The sequence below is a fragment of the Pinus tabuliformis genome, chromosome X (genome assembly GCF_031772625.1).
Source record: "Pinus tabuliformis cultivar Carrire ecotype Pingquan chromosome X, CPIR1, whole genome shotgun sequence".
NCBI classification, from domain to species: Eukaryota; Viridiplantae; Streptophyta; class Pinopsida; order Pinales; family Pinaceae; genus Pinus; species Pinus tabuliformis.
Window position 1 is genome coordinate 592,809,831 of NC_142308.1, and position 26,588 is coordinate 592,836,418.

Consider the following 26,588-nt stretch of genomic DNA (forward strand, 5'->3'; position numbering starts at 1 on the left):
CCGAAGTCTACAAGACCTCCTCAGTAACTCAGCCACGTTTACTAACTCAGGAGACTGGCCCCGAAGTCTACGGAACTGCCTTGGTAATTCAACCACAGTTAAATAATTTTAACTACTTCACACGCAAACAAAGTAAAATCTCAATGAAAAGCACCTAAAGTCTCTAAAGAACTAAACAAATTTGAATCACACGCCTAAAGAATCTAGGAGATCAAACACACACAAACACTAACTTTCCATACCGAAAACACTAGTTGGTGATGAAATCCAACGTCGCAGAGTTCAATACAGAAATGGCGGTTGGAACAGTTACCCCGGCAACCTGCTTAATGAATAGACTAGCACAAGTTCGTCCACTTAACCGTCTCGAGTGAAGAGAACCCCCCAGAAAATCCAAGTGAGTCTAGCCGGCGTCTGCTCCAGGTACAGTGGGATCTTCCCACCACTGTCACCTCAGGAAGAGTCCTAAAGAATATGGCCACTAAGGTTACCAACTGAGACAAATACACCTCGGGAACAGTCTACGATCCGATACACACGCAAGGGCAGAGTAGCAAGCTCAATCCCCTTGAAGGCTCCTTGACATAATCCAAGGTTTACCAACAAGTGACCCCAGGCTCCTCGACAATGGTAAATCTGAGGTTTACCGTTTTTAATACGTGAATATCTGGCGTCGTTCCCAATGAGGAAGGATTGATTCCCACACTGGTTCGGACACGATCTCGTGCTTCTCCTTTAAGAGGAGCTTTCCCAGAGCATAAATGCAACAATTGGATTTCTTCCCTACCACAAGATACAGCTACTTGTTTGTTTTTACTGTCTTGGAGAGTTAATTACTCTCCTACTCCAAGACACTAGCCTAAGTTAAGTTGGTGTATCAGAACCCTAGAAATAAAAATGTTACTAGGTGAATTTTACTTTAAGTGTTAATTTTAGTGGTTTTTGTTTAAGTCCAAAGGTGCGGAGATGAAACTCGTGGTATGAAGACTCGACTCAAAATCACTAAAAATGCACCTAAGATGATCTAAACAATCTTTTTCTCTTCGATGAACTTCTAAACTAAGAAAGAGTTTGAGAATGCAAATACTTTGTAAACACAAATCTTTCTCAATTAAACAAATTAAAAGAAGAGCTTTTCCTTTCCAAAGCACTCAAAAAACGAGACAACTAGTTATTTCACAAAAAATTCCCTTTTTCGTTTCAAAGCACTCAATCACTACAAAAAACAAACTTTTTCCAAAAGAGATTTTTATATTTTTTAATAAAACACTCAAAACTAATGCAAACGACTAACTTTGAGATCTACAAACTATAAAAACCTATTTGAAGTCAAAGCCTACTAAAAGTCTTTTTTAAAGATGTTTTACTTAGCTAGATGTAAGCTAAGGACTAATTTATGCAGAATCACAAATAAGTCAAGAACAACCAATTTTGTTTTATTTTTGAAAATGAAAATCCAAACTCTCAAACACAAGCTTTTCGAAGTTTTGTAAAGAGAAAACTCAAAGCGGATTCCTCAAACAAGGGGAGATTTCATCAATGGTCAAACTCATAAGAAGGCTGGTAGACACTAAGGTGATCTGAAGTCCCTACAGCTTCTAAGCTCAGAGCCACTACACAACCACAATGAAAAACAAACCCAACAAGCAAAACTCCTAGGAATTTCACCTAAAACCCTAACACTAACGAAATCAATCCAAGGAAAGCTTCTGACAAGTTATATGCAGGTCTGGGCAGTGGATAACAATTTCTAAACACAAACTAAGCTGACTAACAGAGGAAATCTTAGGGTTTTCAAAATTTTGACAGGGTCCGCAAGCCCACAGTTCGCACAGGTGCGGTCCCGCTCTGTGCTAAAATCCAAGCTGCGGGTAGGTACGCACTGTGTCAAACGGCTAGGGTGTGGTCCTCTCCCAAAGCTATGAAAAACGAAAAATAACCCTAGATCTACAAACTCTACCCAATTTTACACACAACAAGCCAAAAACTGAAACAAAAATAGAGTTTCTCAAGTCAAAATAAAAACAAGAAAACAATCAAGTCCCCAGTGGAGTCGCCATTTTGTCACACGGAATAAGTCGATCTTGCGGACAAGATAGACCTTCCTAGAATCTAAAGAAGACCTAATGACAAGCAAATCAACCAGACACTATCTTTCTCTAAATATGCTTTCATAAACAATGGTAAACAAGTGTTTTTAGGGCCTACCTTAGGTCTAACGCAAGCTTGTGGATGCCCTCGCTCCTTTGATCCAAATGAGCTCTTTTTCACGAATCTGCAAACACAAACAAGGCAAACAAATTAAATAGCACCTGAAAAACTGTTGGGTCCCTATAATACTAGTGATTACCCCATTACTATTGTAGTTATACCCCTTATTTATATTGTTGTGCCCCTATTACCCACATATTGTTATTTATGTGCCCCATAGAATCCCTCTATTGTTATTTTTGTGGCTTTATATTATTATTGTTAGGTCGGCTGGATTATATTGTGACTCCTTAGACTCCTATATATAGAAAGGAGGTTTTGTCATTTGTATCATCCAAGAATTGTTCATTTATGTAATGTAAAGGAGGTTGCCCCCTCGAAGAGGCTGAATTCTAAGGCGTGGATCTCTCTTTTCTATCTTTTTGTGAGCTGGTTTCATAACATTTGGTATCAGAGCTTTGGATTCTAGGGTTTCGCTGCTCCAAACAGGTCATCGTGGCATTTTCGCTATAACCTTTTTTCTGTGACGTTTCAGAAGTGGAAAAAAAAAACCCATTTGAGAAGAAATCTCGCTGAACCTTGGGTCCGAATTTCAGAGCTTTTCGCGTGATATTTGCGGAGATATGATCTGAGGAAGTTGGTCTTTTTGCAGACTCCTGAATTACATTCAAAACAGGTGACCTGGGGAAAATCGTCATAACTTTCTCTCTGAGGATCGGATTGAAATTTCGTAAGAAGGTACAGAAAGAGGACGGACTGTAGTTTCTTGTAGGTGTGTTTCAGATTCAAAGGTTGAAACAGTGACTCGTGGCACGTCGTACAAGTTCGCTCTACTGAACCAGTCTAAAAGAAAGTCACTGTGGGAGATTTCACATAACTCTTCCTTGGAGAATCCAATTTGGCTCAGACTTGTGGCATTGGAAAGAGGACGCAGAAGGCTACTACAGGTAGCAATTTCAGAACTGGATGATCCGAAATTACAGAGATACATCAGATTCAATATCAGGCTTCTATAAAGTGAAAAAAGGTGTGTAGTTTTTTTTTTAATTTTTGTGTAAGCTTGGTTTAACGGAATTCAAAGGGCATAGTAAAGCATTATTATCGGTAACTGATGCCCCGAGGAAAGAAAATGCAAACACCTAGTAAGGAACCTGAAAGCTCTAGCATGACTCATGAAGAAGAGGAAGAAATGCTACATGATATATCAAAATTACAAGAACAAGTGCAACAAATGTCACGCTCACAAAAGCTAACAGAAGCTAAGATAAGTGGCGTGGAATCTAAGGTAAATGGCGTGGAATCTAAGATAAAGGGCATGGAAGCTAAGATGGAGGATTCAATGGCAAATTTGAAGATAGATTTGAATACAAACATGGAAGAATTGAAGAAGTTGCTACAAGAAAGGGTCACTAATGGTGAAAAGGTAGTAAAGGAAACTCATGATGAGAACAAAAGAAATGTTAATCATGATTCCATAGACTCTAATGTTGGATCGAAGACTCACCATGTTCCAAAAATCGATATGAGGAAGTTTGATGGCAAGGATCCCGCCACATGGATATTACAGATGGAGCAATTCTTCGATCTCAATAATGTGCAAAACACACAAAAGGTACGTATGGCAACTTTATATTTGGAACCAAATCAGTTTGTATGGTATCAATGGCTTTGTTCTCGTAAACAATTTATCACTTGGGCAATTTTTACGGAAGAATTGATAGCACATTATGAGGATACAAAAAGCAACACTTTTTTTAGCCAATTGATAAGTCTCAAACAAAAGGGTTCAATAATGGAGCACATTGAGGAGTTCCAAAAATTGAACATAAGGGTAAAAGATATTCCAGAGGAGCATAGGATTGATGTGTTCATAGGGTCTTTAAAGGATAATATCCAACATGATGTGCGCCTTTGGGAACCTGATTCATTAGAGAAGGCATTCAGGTTAGCAAGAAAAATGGAAAGCAAAATTATGGCAACTAGGAAGCATACCATTCACAACTATAAAGACGGAAGTGTTGTTGCCCATAGTCTTCCACAACCTACAAGGTTGACACCACAACAATTGGAAGAAAAAAGAGCAAAAGGGCTTTGTTACAATTGTGATAGCAAATACACAAAAGGTCATAAGTGTGCTGAGAAGAAATTATTCTACATAGATTGTGAAGAGGAAGAAGAAAAGGAGCAAGAAAGGTCAAAAGAAGAGGATATATTCCAGGAACAAAGCCTAGATGAAGAACAAATAAATCCGACCATATCTTGTAATGCATTGGCGGGAATTACCACTCCTCAAACCATCAAGATAGAAGGACAAATCAAGAAGAAAAAGGTAATAGTGTTGATTGATTCAGGAAGCACCCACAATTTTATTCATTGTAGGGTAGCAAAAGAATTGAATTGCTTCCTATATCCAGCACCAGAGTGTCAAGTGATGATTGCAAATGGAGGAACAATAAATTGTTCTGGAAAGTGCCATAATATCAAGCTATCCATGGGAGAATATGTATTGACTAGCCCAATGCTTTCCATTCCAATGGGAGGTGCTGATGTTGTACTAGGAGTCCAATGGCTACAATCCTTGGGTACAATAGCTTTTAATTTTCAAGAACTTTTCATGAAATTTTCTGTGGAAGGAAAGGAAGTTGAATTAAGGGGTATTGCAGGGAAACCAGGAAAGATAATCAGCTCTAATGGTATGACAAAGCTTCTAAAAAAGGAGCAAAGAGGTGTAATTGCACAATTATGTTCGCTAGATGTTTCCACATTGGAATCATCTATTTCTCCAGATCTCCAAAAAGTCCTGGACAATCATTCCAAGGTATTTGAGACTCCCAAAGGTCTCCCACCTATGCGTGATCATGATCATGCTATTCATCTGATTCCAGGAAGTGTTCCTCCAAACATCAGGCCGTACAGATATCCATATGTCCAAAAAAGTGAAATTGAACGTATGGTTGCAGAAATGCTAGAGGCTGGTATAATTCAACCGAGTCAAAGTTCTTTCTCAGCTCCAGTAGTATTGGTGCACAAGAAGGATGGATCATGGCGCATGTGTCCAGATTATAGGGAGCTCAACAAGCTCACTATTAAAGATAAGTTCCCCATTCCTGTTATTGATGAATTACTGGATGAATTGCATGGATCAATTTACTTCACCAAGTTGGATCTTCGTTCGGGATATCATCAAATCAGAATGAAGATTGAAGACATTCCGAAAACAGCATTTAGAACTCATGAGGGTCATTATGAATTTTTGGTCATGCCTTTTGGCCTTACCAATGCACCTTCAACATTTCAAGGTTTGATGAATTCAATTTTCAAACCATTCCTTAGAAAATTTGTGTTAGTATTTTTTGATGATATACTAATCTACAGCAAGTCTTGGAAGGATCATGTTGAACATGTTGACAGGGTGCTACAACTATTGGAGGAGAAACAATTATATGCAAAAAGATCCAAATGTTTCTTTGGAGTCCAGGAGGTGGAATATTTGGGTCATATTGTATCTCATGAAGGAGTTAAGGTAGACCCTAGCAAAATTAAAGCCATTAAGGAATGGAAAATCCCCACATCCATAAAGCATCTGCGAGGATTTCTTGGGTTGACAGGGTATTATCGCAAGTTTGTTAAGAATTATGGGAGAATAGCAGCACCTCTAACAACATTATTGAAGAAAGATTCATTTTCATGGACTTCGGAAGCAACAAAGGCCTTTGAACATCTTAAAGAGGCAATGTGCCAAGCACCGGTCTTAGCTACACCGGACTTCACAAAAACCTTTATTGTGGAATGTGATGCTTCAGGAAATGGAATTGGTGCTGTTCTAATGCAAGATGAAAGACCCATTGCTTTTGAAAGTCGTCCAATCAAGGGAAAGTTTTTAAGCAAAGCTATTTATGAGAAGGAAATGTTGGCAATACTCCATGCACTTAAGAAATGGCGACCCTACCTAATGGGAAGACACTTCAAGGTAAAAACGGATCATGATAGCCTTAAATACTTTTTAGAACAAAGATTATCCTCTGAAGAGCAACAAAAGTGGGTCACAAAGATGTTGGGTTATGACTTTGAAATCATCTACAAAAAAGGGAAGCAAAATGTGGTGGCAGATGCACTCTCAAGAAAGGATGAGGATGTGGAAGCATTGTTGTGTGCCATTTCTATTATCCAACCAGATTGGATAAACGAAGCAAGGGAGGAATGGAAGAATGACGAAGAAGTGTGGGCACTTATTCGAAAGCTACAACAAGATTCCAGTACTTCTGATACATTTAGCTGGCAAAATGATTCGTTATGGTACAAAGATCGCTTATACCTCTGTAAGAATTCCCAGCTAAAACAAAAGATTCTTATGGAATTGCACACTTCTCCCTTAGGAGGGCACTCAGGATTTTTAAAAACTTACCACAGGGTTAAGAAGGAATTTTTTTGGGATGGCCTTAAATCAGATATTCAAAAGTTTGTGGCGGAATGTTTGGTTTGCCAGCAAAATAAAGTTGAAACAATTAAGACACCGGGTCTATTACAACCTTTATCCATTCCAAGCCAACGTTGGGAGGAGGTTTCAATGGATTTTATCACAGGTTTACCCAAGTCTGAGGGAAAGAGTGTCATCATGGTGGTAGTTGACAGACTTACCAAGTATGCACACTTTTGTGCATTATCACATCCATTTAAAGCCAGTACAGTTTCTACTGCATTTATGGAAACAGTTCAAAAGCTACATGGAAACCCAAAGATTATTGTAAGTGACAGAGATCCCATTTTCACTGGAAATTTTTGGACAGAATTATTTTCTTGTCTTGGTACTCAGTTAGCTCATAGCTCATCTTATCATCCTCAATCTGATGGGCAAACTGAGATAGTAAACAAATGTTTGGAAGGATATCTTCGTTGCTTTGTATCTGATAAACAGACACAATGGGTCAAATGGTTGCCTCTGGCTGAATGGTGGTATAACACTTCCTTCCATACAACAACAAAAATGACCCCATTTATGGCACTTTATGGGTATCAACCACCATCCATCACATCATATTTAAGAGAAAATTCTAAGGTTCAGGCAGTGGAACATCACATCGAACATCAACAACAAGTCCTCCAACTCTTAAAGGATAACCTCGTGTTGGCACAAAATAGAATGAAACAACAGGCAGATCAACATCGCAGTGAAAGAAGTTTTGATGTAGGTGATTGGGTATTCCTACGGCTACAACCATATAAGCAAATGTCCCTAAAGCAAGCTAAGAAGGATAATAAATTATCACCAAAGTATTATGGTCCGTACAAGGTGTTGGAAAAGATTGGTACTATGGCATACAAATTGGAGCTTCCTGCAGCTTCTCGATTGCACCCAGTTTTCCATGTTTCATGTTTAAAGAAGGTTATAGGTGACAAGCTCCCAATTCAAACAATATTGCCAGAACTTGACGAGGAAGGAAAAATTATATTGGAACCGGAAGCAGTCACAGAAACAAGAACTCGACAGCTACGAAATCGATCAATTTCAGAGTATCTTATCAAGTGGAAGAACTTATCCGCTGAAGATTCCACATGGGAGGATGAGAATTTTATGCAGAAGTATCCAGAACTACTCAAGCGTTGAGGACAACACTTTTTTGAAGGAGAGGGGCATGTTGGGTCCCTATAATACTAGTGATTACCCCATTACTATTGTAGTTATACCCCTTATTTATATTGTTGTGCCCCTATTACCCACATATTGTTATTTCTGTGCCCCATAGAATCCCTCTATTGTTATTTTTGTGGCTTTATATTATTATTGTTAGGTCGGCTGGATTATATTGTGACTCCTTAGACTCCTATATATAGAAAGGAGGTTTTGTCATTTGTATCATCCAAGAATTGTTCATTTATGTAATGTAAAGGAGGTTGCCCCCTCGAAGAGGCTGAATTCTAAGGCGTGGATCTCTCTTTTCTATCTTTTTGTGAGCTGGTTTCATAACAAAAACCAATTGCATAAAATATATTTAACATGAAAGTCAAGGAGTCCATGAAACAAATAACATAAGATACTTGTTGAGAAAAATGAGTTTGATTGTATTAATTCAAAAGAAGAAGAACTTTACAACCTTTGCCTTGACGCTGTACAAGCTCCTCCCAGGGTCTAGCAAGAAGTCTCCTCTACTTTGACAAGTTTCACTCACTCCCCAATGAAGCCAAAAAGGTGTGTGATCTCTCCTCTTAAGCTCAACTAGGAAGTCTTGATTTCACCAGCATTTACCCTCAAAAATGTTCAGCTTCTAACCTCTCCAGCAACCAGCCCAATGCCTGTATTTATAGTGTAATGGAGGGAGGTTACTAGGTCCTCCTTCAAAGGGATAAAGCCCTCCTTCAAAGGGATAGCTCCTCTCATCAAGGGATTAGCTCCTTCTCTTTTGGGATACATGAACCACCTCAGAGCGAACAATCCACGTCCAAATTCCTTCTAGAAACCTCTAGAATTAACCCAAAGTGAGTTTTTTAAGATAAAACTTGCGCCTTTTGACTTTCATAGGGGTCTGCACCTACACCGTTAGGGACAGAGCGGGCAGGTCCGCAGTTTTTGTACACAGAAGGTGCGGGACCGCAGGTGACCATGAGAGAAAGTGCGGAACCAGAGTTACATTGATTTTTAATGTCTTTCTCTCATTTCCAAAGCTTGATTTGAAGAGCTGAGGTCTGAGACTTGCTTAGGAGGACAGTACAAGTGATGATAGACCCATACTGACTGCAAATAATCATGGTGACTATATTTTTGTGTAACACGTGCATTTGATAACATGTGAACACTATCTTGCATAAAAATTCATAATCAACCATACACACATGAACACATACTCCATGAGAACACCTTCAACCTTCACATGGTGACATCACTACAACCATGTTCAACACCATGCAAATGCAACAAGGAAATGGACTACATGCATAAGGAATACAGATGCAACCAACATGAAAGCATGATCAACACATAGCCCAAGGAGAGTGCAACCATGCTTTGATACCACTTTATAACACCCTCCTCCCACATCTACCCAAGCAACTGGCCATCCAGGGTAAACATGTGACAAGATGCTACCATGATATGTGTAGGGTGTTTTAATTGTATGCTAAATCCCTGTCATTTAATTTGTCAACTGGGGGGTTTCGTAAATTTAGAAGCAAACCAAAATATATGGGACTCATATGAAACTGGTGTAGGAAGTTTGTTTAGAATGGAAATGCATATTACAAATCTAAACTATTTTGAAAAGAAAAAATTCAAATTTATTTTATGAAAGCATAAGATGTTTGATCAATGGAATTAGTTTACTTTAGAAGATAGAGAAAAGTCTCTTGTTCAAGAGTCCTAGTTGTCCTTCTACAATCTTTCTATAATATTGCCAAACATCCAATAAAGCAGGAAAGAAAGCATATAAATGAAAGCAAGTAAATATTGTTTTCAGATTAGTTCTTAGCTCATGGAGAAGAGTATCCTAACTTAGGAGGTCCTGGTTGTCATTCTCACATAAAAACTAGCTACTGAAAGGAAATCAATCTTCACGTAAATTTAATCTAGGAAAGCATATAAAAATGTAAATCTTGTTTTAGTTCAGTCTAGTTCATGGAGAAGAGACTCCTAACTTAGGAGGTCTTGGTTGTCCTTCTCACATAAAAGCTAGATACCGAAAGGAGATCAATCTTCACACAACAAAACGTGGCCATAACATGAATTCATACTGAAATTATCTACAAGTATTTACAGCAAATAAATAAGATGAACATCCATAGTTAAAACTAGTATATTCTCACAATTATGAACATTACTCTACAACAAAGTGTACTTATCTTGGTATGGGAATCCTTCCATTCCTCAATGAGCACACGTGAACAACTATCACACCTTAAGAATCAAACAACACTCATAACTCATGATTTGGAGAAAATGATATTATTTATGTTGAATGAACAATCATAAATATGATGCTAATGAATAACTGACAACCTTTTTATTTTTATTTTTAAGGATGCTCCTCTTATTTCTACATGAATTAGGGATATCTACTCAATAAATTTAGAACCCTTAAATATCTACTAGATCCATACTTGTCTCAACTTATCCCTAAATACTAGATACAAATCCCATGACACATCAAGATCTCCATGATCTTTCTCCTTGGAATATGGTCCACCTCTTGAGTTGAAATTCGAATTTGATCTTGGGAGGCCACATAAGGGTGCCTTGGAAGCTTCCAAATGATCTACACATGTCATCAAACTCAAGCCACTTTTAGGTATAAGAAAATACATGTTATTTCTATAACTCTTAATCATAAATTCACTCTAAATACATGAAATTAATAACTTTGGAAAATGTAAATGTGAACTCATGTAGTAATGATAATGTAGGTTTATGTAATGATAATGTGATGGAATGAGGTGACAAAATGAGGATAAAGGTGAAAAATAGAGTGAAAGTGAATGTTAATTTTGGCGGCCCAACATACCCCCCAACTTAAGTTATTACATGTCCTCATGAAATCTATTGCATTGATTCACTTTATCATGATTTAATCTTTTTGCATTGTCTTGCTTTTATATGAACTTTGGCTGATATCAATTTTTTTTTAACTTCACATATTTTTCTTTTTGACAATTTTGTTCTTTTTGCAAAGTGTTCTTTCTGAAAAACATTCGATTGCAACATATTATTTTGGTTGGTTCTTGTGTGACAACCAAAATTTGATTAGTATTGGTTCTTGTGTAGCAATACTTTTGTTGTTTTTATGTTGCGTCAAAAGACTTTAAAAACATTTAATTAACCATTCATTCTTTGATTATTATTTGCAAAACATGTAGCGTTTGAATCATAATGCAATAGTACTTGTTTGGAAAAAGTATGTTGGTTAGGATGACATGTGTATAAAGGACATATATGACATATGAAAGGTGATAATAGAATATGAATGTGATATATATAACGAAATGTGAATATGAGGTATGAACATGAACATGGTGAAGAATTTTCCAAAAATTATAATTTCAGTATTAAAGGAATTATATGATAAAAGGTTAGAAAAGAACATACCTTTACTTACCTAGGAAGTGGACAAACTGTGCATATGTAGAGAAGTTGTAGCTGCTGCTAGATCATGGAATAGAATGTAGAATTTCATCTGCTTCTTGGTTGCATAAATGGTAGATGAGGTGGTGAAAGTGGATTCTTTATTTCTGCTGCTAAATCTATTGTATCTGCTACAAAAAGCTTAAATGATATAGTCTTCACCTACTACAAAACTTGATGGTACAATTCTAGTCATGCGAATAAATGTGTTGTTTTCGAGCATGAAGAGTAGTCATTGGATTGCCTGCCATTGATGAATGTCGTTAACCAATGTGAGGCAAACTCACCATTAATATCAACGAGTGCCAAGGTACCTAAGTATATCTTGCAAAGTGCGAATAGATGAGTTGATGTCGATCCACTTGCAAGATCCAACGATCAAGGGACATTGATGTATTCCCATGATTTTTGGTGAGATAACTTGTCATTGATGCATACAAGCCTCAAGGTACTAATAAGGACTCTAGCCCTGAACCTAGATAATTTGCTGATGTTGATAGGCCAAGACTTGTTAGAAGGGAGGCATTATGAATCCCCCATCATCTAACGCGAGTATGAAATGATTATTTTAGAAGGACTATAGTTGAAAATTTGCATCAAACAGGATTTATTGAAAGGAAAGGAAAATGACAAGAGGGTAAACAAATGAATGGGAAAAAGGACAAATCAACATGTAAGTGAGTTCAATGTATCTATTAATGGGTTAATGAACGGAAATTATGGAAAACGTGAATGGAAAATGTAAGTGGAAAACATGTGACACTTGCAAGAAAAATGGTGATGACGATGCTTAGCGAAAATGCTGGAACAGCTTGTGAGCTTGGAGAGGAAAAATTATGGCATTTATGGATGATAGAAATGGATTCAATTGGTTCATGTTTCTTGAAATTGGTCGTAGAAAACCAATCGTTTACAAATTGGTCTCCTTCAATTCTTCGATTGTCCTAGAACCTGAAAACAAACATGGCACTAATATGGCAATAAAATGTACGTGCGTTCAAAGAGAAGTGATCAATTTCTCTAGGTACATACGAAAATTTTTGCATAATTAATAGGTTCATGACATGTCTTCGTTTCAAATGGTTAGCCCAATTTCACAATTGCTATAATAAATCCAATTTCTAGAAAATGAGGATATGCACAAGTAAACAATTTCCTCCATTTATGTTTGAGTCATAGCATTTCATAAAGATAAAGAAATATTATTTGTGAATGCTTGATGATTCATGTAAAACAATATTCGATAAAAAATTCATTAATGGATCCTGTAGATAAAGCGCATTTATAGTTCTTCTACTTTCCTGCATCATGCTTGAAGACATAACATTAGATAAAACCAATAACAAATTTTTGAGCATGATTTTGACAATGTAAAAACTCAATCTTAACGAAATTCGATTTGCAATTAAGTTTAGTTAAGGTAAGCTATTACACTTTTATTCAATTATTTTTGTCTTGTGCTTTCCGATTCTTTCCTTTGTTTCTTTGATAGGTGTGTTTAAGTGGATCATCACAACAAATATTTTTCTCACTTTGCTTCAATCATGAAATGAATTTTCACATCAAAATTTTTATGACAATTTTCTTTAAAAAAAAAAAACTAATGAAATATTTACAAAATTTAAAAAGTGAAATATAAAAAGAAAGCATTAAACATACTAATTACAAAACATAACATATATATTTAAAAAAAAAAAAACCATATGTACAAACTTAAAATATATATATATATATATATATATATATATATATATATATATTCCATTAATACAAAATATAACAAACATAACAAAAATTAAACATAAAACATTTTATTTAAAAAAAAAACAAACAAACAAACACTACTTAACAAAAACATAAAACATAACAAACAAAAAAGCAACATAATAAAAATGAAATTTGTCATGTATAAAACGTTTTCATGTGTGAAAAACGAAAAGTGTTGAAGCATGTGAAAAAGCGTGGTTTGTACAGCGTTGAAGAATGATGGAGAGGCATTGCTGGAGTGGTTCCTTCAACTTCTCACATAGCCCATCAGAACAGAAATTTAGAACATCCAACTCTAAAGGATAATTTACTGCCTTCTGGTTTGATTCTCTTTTCTCGATTGTTAGTTTATTGCTAGTTTGTGTATAATCATAGTTGGTGTTTGAATAACGCAAAGACTTTTCATAGCTTCATTGCAATTCTTTGCAGCATTGAGAGAGTTGATCATGTGATTTGTTTGTTATCTAGGATGAAGAAGGAGATTGTGAGGGTAAAAGCAAAAATTTTGACATGTTGATAGGGAAGCTGTGCAAGAGTGGGCAGTTTGATAAAGCTCAACTCCTGTGGAATGAGGCTGCCCAAAAAGGACTTACCCTTGATTCTAGTCCTGATTTACTTGATCCAACCAAAACTGAAATCTTTAAACCTGTAAGGAAAGAGAGGAAAAAGCTTGAATGCAATAACAAGAGAGCAGTGAAGAGGAAGAAACCCAAAATGCAATTTGTTAAGAAGAAGAAAAGGCAAAGGCAAAGACAAAGAGTGATGCGTTGTTGATTACTCAGGTATGGGATTTTGGTGGATTTGGACTCCAAGCTGAATTCGTTTCTCGTAAACGTTGAACTCGTTCCTGGTAAACCTCGACAGCAGATTAAACATGCCCACACTAGACTTCGCCTTCGATTAAGCTGTGGGAGTTAACAAATGTGTTTTATTTTATTTTATTTTTTTGTTTTTTTTTTTTATCTAAAATTTAAAAATAAATAAATAAATTTGTTTTATTTTGTATTGTATAAAAACTACAACAAATAAATTAAATCCTATACTTAATTTTTTTATGTTGTTTTTTTCTTAAATTAAAATCCTTAAAAAGAAATTAATTTTTTTTATAATTTTTTATTTATTTATTTGTTTTGTATTGTTATTAACATCTAAAATTTTGAAAATTAAATTTTATCCTTAATTTTTTTAATTTCTATGTTGCAACAAAATAAAAAGAAATTAAATTTATTCCTAATGATTTTTTATTTTTTTTTTAACTTTTATTTTCTTTCTTTTTTTTTAACTTTAAGAAGAAATTGAATTTCATTCTTAATTTTTTTTTAAATTAAAATCTTTTAAAAATAATTTGAATTTTTTTCTAATTTTTTTTATGTCTTTTTTAAATCAAAATCTTTTAAAAAAAAATTAAATTTTATTCCAACCCTATAAAACAATCTAGAAATTTTTTATTGATTTAGGATGAATTTCTTTTAGCAAATGGAGACAAGAATATTGTTTTGATCCTCGAGATCATGCAAATACGCAGGAGGAGAGCATACTTATTCGAAATAGAAAATGACATCCTACCTACTCTATGTTAATTGGAAATTATAAAGTATTGTGTGTAATTAAATTTCCAATGTAACCATTCCCGCAATAGTAGTAAACATATATTCATTTTCAATTTCGCAATTTTAAAATGAAAATACACTAAGATTAGCGAATCTAGTTTTTTGTGAGTGTGATTTAATGAAATAAGAACAAAATTGAAATTGATCTAACCTGGTATTTGCTTGAAACAATTGAAACCACCTTTCGATAAGGCTTTCATAGGTGTGATTTCCACTCTGATTCAGATCATGTTGCAACTTCTTTTTGTCTTCCTCAATCTCCTGGTCGAATAATTGTTCCTCATCAGATGTATAGGATTCTTTGAATGTTAATTCATTATTTTATTCTAGAGGAGTAGTTCAACTTTTGGTTGTTGTCAATATCTCTTCTTCGCAAGAAGAGGAGATCTTGACTCTTGCTAGGATCTGAGTGAGTTGTTCCAAACTTATACTCATCGTTCTTCCATATATGCATATGGACTTTTATTGTGTTTTTGTTTTTTTTTTTTTAAGTGAATGGAGGGTTTTTTATTTGTGTTCTATTTCTATGCTTTCTATATGAGAATAAACTTAAATGAAAATTCCTAAATGCAATTAACCCTAAATAAAAATGATTCCTAAATAATCCTCCTAACTAGCTTACATCTAAGTTTGTTTCCCTAGCAATGGTTCCAAAACGTAGGATGTTTTAATTGTATGTTAAATCCATGTCATTTAATTTGTCAACCTGAGGGTTTCGTAAACTTAGAAGCAAACCAAAATATATGGGACCTCAAATGAAACTGGTGTAGGAAGTTTGTTTAGAATGGAAATTCATATTACAAATATAAACTATTTTGAAAATAAAAGATTCAAATCTATTTTATGAAAGCATAAAAATGTTTGATCAATGGAATTAGTTTACTTTAGAAGATAGAGAAGACTCTCTTGTTCAAGAGTCCTGGTTGTCCTTCTACAATCTTTCTATAATAGCATTTCCAAACATCTAAGAAAGCGGGAAAGAAAGCATATAAATGAAAGCAAGTAAATATTGTTTTCAATTAAGTTCTTATCTCATGGATAAGATTCTCCTAACTTAGGAGGTCCTCATTGTCCTTCTCACATAAAAACTAGCTACTGAAGGGAAATCAATCTTCACATAAATTTAATCTAGGAAATCATATTAAAAAGTAAAGCTTGTTTTAGTTCAGTCTAGCTCATGGAGAAGAGGCTCCTAACTTAGGAGGTCCTGGTTGTCCTTCTCACATAAAAACTAGCTACAAAAGGAGATCAATCTTCACACAACATAACATGGCCATAACATGAATTCATATTGAAATTATCTACAAGTATTTACAGCAAAGAAATAAGATGAACATCCATAATTAAAACTAGTATATTCACAACTATGAACATTACTCTACAACAAAGTGTACTTATCTTGGTATGGGGATCCTTCCCCTCAATGAGCACACATGAAAAGCTATCACACCTTAAGAATCAAACAATACTCATAACTCATCATTTGGAGAAAATGATATTATTTATGTTGAATGAACAATCATAAATCTGATGCTAATGAATAACTGACAAATGTTTTTTTTTTAAGGACGTTCCTCTTATTTATACGTGAATTAGGGATATCTACTCATTAAATGTAGATCCCTTAAATATCTACTAGATCCATAGTTGTCTCAACTTATCCCTAAATACTAGATACAAATCCCATGACACATCAAGATCTCCACAATCTTTCTCCTTGGAATATGGTCCACCTCTTGAGTTGAAATTCGAATTTGATTTTTGGAGGGCACATAAGGGTGCCTTGGAAGCTTCCAAATGATCTACACATGTCATCAAACTCAAGCCACTTTTAGGTATAAGAAAATACATGTTATTTATGTAACTTTTAATCATAAATTCACTCTAAATACATGAAGTTAACAACTTTGGAAAATGTAAATGTGAACTCATGTAGTAATGATAGTGTAGGTGTTTGTAAAGATAATGTGATGGAATGAGGTGACAAAATGAGGATAAAGGTGAAAAATAGAGTGAAAGCGAATGTTAATTTTGGTAGCCTAACAATATGATTCAACCTCCTAGGTAACCTTAAGGAAATGGAATCGATGGAAACACAACATACATACCTCCCTTTGCTGCTTCAGGAAACCAAGGAGCTAATCCACCACTCTAAGTGCCCAACCCCTGAGTTAACCTATCATTTATATGAATTTAACCCAAAGTCGCTCCCATGACAAGGCATGCATGTGACCAACACCCAAAGTCGCTCTGACAGGCTTGCCTGCTAGCAATCAGAGACCCAAATTGTCAGTGTTATGCCAGCGACTCTAGGATTTGAGCCACTTTTTCAGGCCCATAGCCTAGGTCACTACCAAAAATTGACCCATCTCTCTATATCAGTAAAATAACATGGAAATGATAGTACTAAAGAAAATACTTGTTAAAGACCTTGACTTGATCCCCACTAGCCATGATAGCCATTTTGTCAAACACTTAAAAAATATGCAACCTACAGGTATAAAAAACATATTCGAGCATAGGGGTCTCATATTTATCTGAGATTCTCTATGAAGCATTGTCTCCTTATCACATTAGTTTCCATTTCATCCATTAGGTCATAGATACATTGATCATTCAATAACAAGTACGAACATGATGAGAGCCACTCATGGTTGTTGTCATAAAACATGTAAATAACTAGCATAATAGGGACAAAAATACTAATAAAATCACATCCATATACACCACATATAATCCATCATAATACTCACAGAATACCAGGAGATATCACCTTTCATTAATGATGCAAAGTCCAAACCTGAGATGGGAATTCCATCTTCCACCCGACCGTCGAATGGCGGAGCCAAATCTCTCTTCGTTCATTCACCCCATGCCATATTCCAAGCATAAATGTGGGATCTCATAAAACACATCAATTAAAACTCATCCAGGGCTTCAAGAGGTCATCCACCTCAACCCATCAAATATTGATTCCACCTCACGATCGGACATCACCAAACCATCATCAGATCGGTCTCTATCCCAGCCATTCAGGGATCCAGATCATTTGTCCAAACAAGGCTCCAAGACTAACAACTCAACCCACCAAGGGCTCTAGCGCATTTGTCCAACCAAGGCTCCAAGACTAGTAGCTCAACCCAAGATAAGGAACATGAAGACCAACCAAAAATAAACAATGAAAGTAACCCACAATCACCAAGGCTATCCAAGAAATGGAAAGGCTAGAAAATTTGTTTCCGATCTAGGAAATCCTTCGTGTCAATGACAGATCACAACCAAAAATCCACATGCATATGCCATGCATGCAAAAACTAGTTAAGAAATCATACATGAAACTCATTACCTACAAGAAAATCTGATGTAGTTGCTGATGTCAATGCCTTCATGTTCTCTCCTGCTCTTCCTTTTCCTTCTTACTCCAAACATCCAAGTATGCCACACCCTCCAAGAGTGCTCCAAGAAAACTCTAAGTATCCAAGAGTATGAGAGAGCGAGAGAGAATAATGAGAGAGCTCCAACACTGAACTAACCAAGTCTCCCCACTGTTCCTTAGAAACCTTTTTATTAATGAGGCCTTTATTTTTCTTCATTTTCCATTATTTTCCTTCAATTTCCTCCTCACATGAAACCTATGACCTTTCACCTTCCTTTTCTCTTAATTTCCATTATTTTCATAAATAAAATGCCAATTAATGTCTCATACCTTTCCAAAGCCTTATCCATTTCCTTTGCCAATTTCCTTTAGCCATAATAAACCGAATCAACACCCATTAGGATGTTTCCCCCACCACTCAGCTTGGAATACGTTTCCCATCACCATGGCCTTATATATATTTTTACATGGCATTTTCATTGGGGTTGTTACAACACTAATCTTACATGGAAAATATTAATGTACATTTTATAGTGAATATAAGTGAACGGTTTTCATCCCATGGATAAGATTAAAAAATAGAAAGCTAATTATTGGTTTATTATATGGTATGGTGCTTACTATTTCCCATCTTATATGCTATGACATCAAGTGGCCTATGCCTTCAATCTATTGAATAGATTTATTTGGATTCAGCATGTACATTAACTCATGGTTGCGATGAAACTAAGAGGAGGAGGAGGAGGAGGAGGAGCTAGTCATTTCGTCATGGAACAATTTATTCCTGAGTAGGCTATCATCCTTGATTCGTCGATATCTTCAGTGAAAACATAAGTTTGCAGCAGTAATGGAAGGAAATTTGAGTTGATCCATAGTAAAGAAGAGGGGAGATTCCCCCGTGCCTATGTTGATCCTTCATTTTTTGTCACTCCTCTTGTTACTTCATTACCTCCATAGTAGCAGGAAGGTAGGATGGTAACATCCCTAGTAGTGGATATGGATAGCTCATGTTCTTTTAAACCAAATGAAGATGATGCCATGAGAGAAAAAATTATAGCTCATGTACAATATCCTCACTTAGTCGCAACTTACATAGACTGTCAAAAGGTAAAGCAGATCTATGAGGGATAATATCTTTAATAATTTATGTAGATGAAACATTAGTGAGAAATTTTTTTTGAGATTTAGATCTCCACTTTTGTGATCATTAGTTGAATGTGTTTAACTAAAATCCAAACAAGCATGTGCCTTATGGACCACTCATGACTACACTGCTAGCCTTGAACAAAACCCGTATTAGAATTTTACAACACCGCCTCTCATTCGCAATATATTTTTTCATACTTTTCTTTGTGTTTTCAATGAAATTATGTAGTTCCATAGCAAAAAGAAAGTATTCGATAATTTATTTTGTTTGTTTTCAGGTAGATGCCCCCCTGGAGGTAGTTTTAGAATTTGATGATCTAAGTTAGAAATTCCAAACTCAACATTATGTACCTACAATAAGTGTCAGAGCAAACACATAACTAGATCAATTCATGGTGATTTCCTTAAATTTGGATTTTCTTCTCGGATCTAGTTTAAGTGTTTTCCAAGTCCTAAAAGAGCCACTGAGCCAAACACCAAAATCGAAAACACCGAGTGCACAAAATCAAGAAACCTGAGCTTGTTAAACAATAAATCCACTATTTTATTAATCTCTGAATTCAGTGTCCACAACCTATTTCTGGTTGTGATCTTGTAGCATAGTGTCCCATCTGATGCCTTGTAGCTATCGGTAAATGGAGCATGAAATCCTACAGAAAATTAAAATAAAGGCAATCAAATATTTATTAGTAGTGTAGCAACTGCATCCATTGGTGAAAGTGGGGGATAGAACTTGGAACACAAGCACTGTGGTGGTAGGAAGCAGTTTGATGAGATTAAAAGAGCTTGAAAACACCTTGTCGAGTAGAGTATCTAACGCCCTCCGCACTCTGCACAATTCCTCCCCCAAGTGTTGGCTTGATGGGGCCTGACCCAGGTTCAATGTTAATTATCCAAACAAATCCCTACACTACTGGCCCTTTCGGCATCAACCCACGGAGCGCGGACTGAATTCTCACCCGGAGCAGTATGGTGGGATGCTGGAACCAAGTTTCTACACCCTAAGATGGTCGTGACGTTTTTTCATTCCCTCTACGCCTGCCTTCGCGCAGGTTTCTTCAATCTAGGGCTTGCAAGACAAACCCTCTATTCTGTCCTCCAATACCTCCGCGAAAGGATACAATCATCCTTTGTGCTGCCCGAGCCTATTGCTCAGACACTTTCACACTGCTATGGTAGTGTGCCATACAAATTCCCTAATTAATCTAATTGCCTTGCTTATCTCATCAAACAACTATAGTTATCCCCGTGTAAATAGATATTAGTAACTGTGTTCAGTTACTCAATGTAATTGCATTCATTCATGCACCATATAAGCATAATAAAGAAAATTCATACACAACATATCAAGATGCATCAACAAAAAAAAGACACAAAAATTGCAAAATATCTCTCTTTATTAATATCTTCCAAGTGGTTACAACTTCTGTCCACCCTGTGCACACAACTGCAGGGGTCCACGCACTCAGCTACGAACTCCTACCCTAGGCCTCTGTGCACTCAGCTGCAGAGCCTCTACCTATGCTACAACCCAAGACTGAGACTTCTTCCTCTAAAGCTATGATTCTATTACATCATTCATCATTTTTCATCTCCTTCAAACTATTTAGAGCTTAGCTCTTTTTATACAATCCCATGGTCTGCAGACAATGGGTAGTTCTCTTACAGCCAACTTTACTTTTACAAAACTAAGGGCGGACTACCCTTTATGACACATAACACCTTCACGCTCTGAAACCACAAATTGCAGAGTCTTTACAATAATATTACAAAAATTGACATAAACATGGGTTTTTAGCCCCAAAATTGTCCTTGGGGGATCCCACTCCCAACAGGCCCCCAACACAAACATCGTGACTCGCCATCGAGTCACTCAGTAGGAATGGAGATCTTTGTACGAACCTTTTCCAGCTCAACCCTGATGACCGCAACTTAGGTTGTGCACTGAGTTGTTGCCTACTTTGCATCTTCAACTATTTTCTCAGTTACTACCCCTGTGCTGTCAACCTGAAGTTGTTGTTGCATCACTTGTAGAGTCACAAGATTTCCTTCAATGTTTCCTGTGACTGCGTAAGCTTCCTCCAGCCAGGGCTTGAGTCGCACCTTCAACACTGCTTCCTTGTGCAGTGCTACATCCACCTGTTCCTTCAGCTGCTTGGCTTCCTACAACTTGGCTAACCTCTGTGTCAATGCCACTATTCGCACTGTGCCCTTAACTTCATCATAGCATTGTTGGAGTTCATGCACTTCCATTTCTATCCTCTAGATGTTTGGGTCCTCTTGCAAGCTGGTTAGGACCTCAAACGATTGTTCGAACAACTGTGTGAAGTCCACTATTGCACTCTCCACCGCTGCAACTGCTTCGGTGACAGTGGCCGCCCAGTGTTCCTTTACCTCTGGCAGTGTTGAAGGCTTGGCCCTCAGGTCAAGCTCTGTAATCTACAGGTTCAGCTGGACCAACCAAACCCACGCCATCTCTGTCTGAGTGTCACACACCCCTGTGGCCAATTTGTGGATGCGGACCTCAACTGGCTCCTCCTCTGAAATATCCAACTTTGGGACCATTCTACATGCCTCCTCCATGACCTATATGGTCCTCTTGCTCTCGCTGGTTGCCTCAGCCTTAGCAGCGATGGCAGCATTCCTCTACAAGGCCATCTGCTCATTGTTTATCTTCTATTCGCTAATAACCTGGAGGGCACAATGCTCATGGGCCCTCAACTCTGCAATTACTCCATCCTACAAGAGGTGGAGTGCTTCACACAAAAGCGCTGCCAGGTACAGTACAACTCCCTTCAAAGCGTTGAAAGTGGGCCTATTAGCCTCATTTTTCATGGTCAGTGCTCCATCTGGTAGCACTATCGCACTAGAAGCCTTCATCCGTAGCATATCGGTAGCCTCTGATGTGCCGAAAACCAAGCTGGTGGACAGCGGACCAGCTTGCATCACACGAGTTGCAACTCCTGCAGCCTGGTCTAGATGGCCCCTAGGATGATCTGCTACTACTTCTCGAAATGATGTAGGGCCTCCGTGGTGATATCTCTGACGGTGTCACTAATGTCATATAAGTCACTCTCTGTTAATGTGATAGGGTCTAGCGAGGTCTTGGTCGCCTTGGATTTCTTTCTGGACCCTCCCTTTTCCAGCTCTCTCGGGCATTTAATGCGGTTGGATGTCTCCTGAGGGTCCATGTCATGCTGCTCTTTGTCCTCTTCTTCGGTCTCAGGTGAAGGTGTCTGCGCGACTTTGTCAGAGCCTCGCTGTACACCACCTAACTGTTTTCCTACCTCCTTTCTTGCCTGTTCCACCTGGGTCTTCTCAGCATCCTCTTTTTTCCTCTTTTTGACCAGCTGTGCCATCTTCAACTTCACCTCTTCCTTCTTCTTCTATGCGGTGGACTTGCTTCCACCCACTACTAAGTCCCTGGTGGTGCACCACTCTGCCGACCATTTATCCAACACCACATCGATGGCATCATTTGTGGCTAGATATGGCAAATCATACCACTTATGCGCAGGGTATTTCCATGCCCTGATTGATATCCGATGGAAATTAGCTTTAAATTCAGCATAGCTCTGTAGGTTAGCATATACCATGGGAGAAAATCACAACTTGCGATTGATGGCCATCCTGATATTCATTTCCATCAAGATCTAGAAGACCTTGCCATCCCAAACGTGCTCCGTGTCCTTGGTCACCCACAACGAAGCATACTTCACTGCTCCAGGAAGGTCTGGCATGACCGAGGGGAATTAGCTTTCTTCTTGTAGCTCCCATGCTACAAGCATGATCAATATAAATAGCCATGCGTAGTGGAAGGTCTTGCGCTTCGCAGTAATTCGCCAAGAACTCTCCGCGAAGGTAGGCTGACTAATTAAACTGGACTCCTTCTGCGCACTATTGTGCGAGCGCGACGACAGGTGCCAACACCTCATCGATGTGACACTTCCGCATCACCTTTCCTTCAAGGATCTACGTTTCCACCTTCACAGTGAGGTCGTAGATGTTAGAGATAGCATACTCGTGCGACTTCTTTACCAGTTTGAACTTCTCTTTCATTAACTCTGCGAGTGCTTGCTCGCCACCCTTGCCGCCAAAGATCATAGCTGTATTTTTTCCTATATACAGCAGACGCGTTATGCGGTGAATCAACATATCGGTGATGGGTATTGGCTCCTCCAGCCACAAACACCCATCATGCACCAAGCACATCAGCTGCTTGACGACCAACACTATCACGGGGGTGCGGTTATAGTGTGGCACCCAGAGCAGGTTGATTAATCTTTCCTTCTCTACACCTATAAGCCACTTTCGTGGCTCCAATGCAATCATCCTCGTATTTGCGTCTATGATGTGATGCATCAACTATTCAATCGCCAAGTGCGGGAACTTCTTGTGGTCCACCAAGTCCCAGTCTTCGAGCTTCAATATGAGCACCAGGTTCAACCATGGACCGTCAAACACGATTTCATCTAGTAGCAAAGTGGTTTGCAGGGGATTCTTACTTTCATCAATGTCCTTTAGGACCTTGGATTTAGGCTTGTGTGAAGGGACATACTCTGGAAACCATGTAATAGGGTCCGCACCCTGGGCTTCAACCTCCTCTATTTCGACTCCCACATCCTCGACATCCATGGGGATGTCTTCGATATCCTCCTCCTCTGCTTCTAGATTTATAGCCTGGCCTTTCTCCTGGGAAGTGGGCTTTGATGGGCTTCATCTTGGCGATGCGCGCACCGGTATGGCTAGCTGCTTGCCCGTCTTGTCTTTCATAGTCTCCTTGGTTGGTGTTGGCTTTGGTCTCAACATTCTCAAGGATTTAGGGACCTCCGCCAGTACTTCGACCACTTCTAGGGCAGCTACTTCGGCCCCCATATCAATCTCCTACACATTCTCCTCGGCGGCCACTCCTCCGGTGTCCATAGCTCCAGCACGTGTCGACGTGATGCTATTCACTAGTGCTTGTGTCTCCTTTGACAATTGTTCAAACGCCAAACTCACTACTAGATCTTGAAAGCGACATCCTTATTCAACAATTTCTCCATAGGCACAGTGATCTGGGCATAACTTTTGATAAACTTTCTGTAATATCCCGTATGTCCCAGAGTAGCGCACGGCTATTTCACACTCCTCGGCGCTTCTAAGTTTAGTATCACCGCAATCTTTGTGGGGTCTACCATCAGTCCTTGTCTACAAACCACATGCCCCAATAGGTTTCCAAAAGGAACACAAAACAAACACTTCTTGATATTGAGATCTGGTATCTTCGATAGGTATCCAGCATCAAGCGAAAGCTTGCTACATGGTGCTTAACCAGCCCAAATATAGTCTAGTCATCAAACAGAAATTATGGAAAACGTGAATGGAAAATGTAAGTGGAAAACATGTGACACTTGCAAGAAAAATGGTGATGACGATGCTTAGCGAAAATGCTGGAACAGCTTGTGAGCTTGGAGAGGAAAAATTATGGAATTTATGGATGATAGAAATGGATTCAATTGGTTCATGTTTCTTGAAATTGGTCGTAGAAAACCAATCGTTTACAAATTGGTCTCCTTCAATTCTTCGATTGTCCTAGAACCTGAAAACAAACATGGCACTAATATGGCAATAAAATGTACGTGCGTTCAAAGAGAAGTGATCAATTTCTCTAGGTACATACGAAAATTTTTGCATAATTAATAGGTTCATGACATGTCTTCGTTTCAAATGGTTAGCCCAATTTCACAATTGCTATAATAAATCCAATTTCTAGAAATTGAGGATATGCACAAGTAAACAATTTCCTCCATTTATGTTTGAGTCATAGCATTTCATAAAGATAAAGAAATATTATTTGTGAATGCTTGATGATTCATGTAAAACAATATTCGATAAAAAATTCATTAATGGATCCTGTAGATAAAGCGCATTTATAGTTCTTCTACTTTCCTGCATCATGCTTGAAGACATAACATTAGATAAAACCAATAACAAATTTTTGAGCATGATTTTGACAATGTAAAAACTCAATCTTAACGAAATTCGATTTGCAATTAAGTTTAGTTAAGGTAAGCTATTACACTTTTATTCAATTATTTTTGTCTTGTGCTTTCCGATTCTTTCCTTTGTTTCTTTGATAGGTGTGTTTAAGTGGATCATCACAACAAATATTTTTCTCACTTTGCTTCAATCATGAAATGAATTTTCACATCAAAATTTTTATGACAATTTTTTTTAAAAAAAAAAAACTAATGAAATATTTACAAAATTTAAAAAGTGAAATATAAAAAGAAAGCATTAAACATACTAATTACAAAAAAAAAAACATATGTACAAACTTAAAATATATATATATATATATATATATATATATATTCCATTAATACAAAATATAACAAACATAACAAAAATTAAACATAAAACATTTTATTTAAAAAAAAAACAAACAAACAAACACTACTTAACAAAAACATAAAACATAACAAACAAAAAAGCAACATAATAAAAATGAAATTTGTCATGTGTGAAAAACGAAAAGTGTTGAAGCATGTGAAAAAGCGTGGTTTGTACAGCGTTGAAGAATGATGGAGAGGCATTGCTGGAGTGGTTCCTTCAACTTCTCACGTAGCCCATCAGAACAAAAATTTAGAACATCCAACTCTAAAGGATAATTTACTGCCTTCTGGTTTGATTCTCTTTTCTCGACCATTAGTTTATCGCCAGTTTGTGTATAATCAGAGTTGGTGTTTGAATAATGCAAAGACTTTTCATAGCTTCATTGCAATTCTTTGCAGCATTGAGAGAGTTGATCATGCGCTTTGTTTGTTATCTAGGATGAAGAAGGAGATTGTGAGGGAAAAAGCAAAATTTTTGACCTGTTGATAGGGAAGCTGTGCAGGAGTGGGCAGTTTGATAAAGCTCAACTCCTGTGGAATGAGGCTGCCCAAAAAGGACTTACCCTTGATTCTAGTCCTGATTTACTTGATCCAACCAAAACTGAAATCTCTAAACCTGTAAGGAAAGAGAGGAAAAAGCTTGAATGCAATAACAAGAGAGCAGTGAAGAGGAAGAAACCCAAAATGCAGTTTGTTAAGAAGAAGAAAAGGCAAAGGCAAAGGCGAAGAGCGATGCGTTGTTGATTAGTCAGGTATGGGATTTTGGTGGATTTGGACTCCAAGATGAACTCGTTTCTCGTAAACGATGAACTTGTTCTTGGTAAACCTCGACAGCAGATTGGACTTGCTCACACTAGAGTTCACCTTCGATTAAGCTGTGGTAGTTAACAAATGTGTTTTATTTTATTTTATTTTTTTGTTTTTTTTTTTTATCTAAAATTTAAAAATAAATAAATAAAATTGTTTTATTTTGTATGGTATAAAAAACTACAACA

The 26,588-nt window shown here is 37.2% G+C and overlaps 1 pseudogene; it reads left to right on the forward strand.

Moving 5' to 3' along the window:
• Positions 1-18,790: 18,790 nt before the first annotated feature.
• On the forward strand, positions 18,791-26,337 carry LOC149141412 (uncharacterized; annotated as a pseudogene).
• Positions 26,338-26,588: the final 251 nt, after the last annotated feature.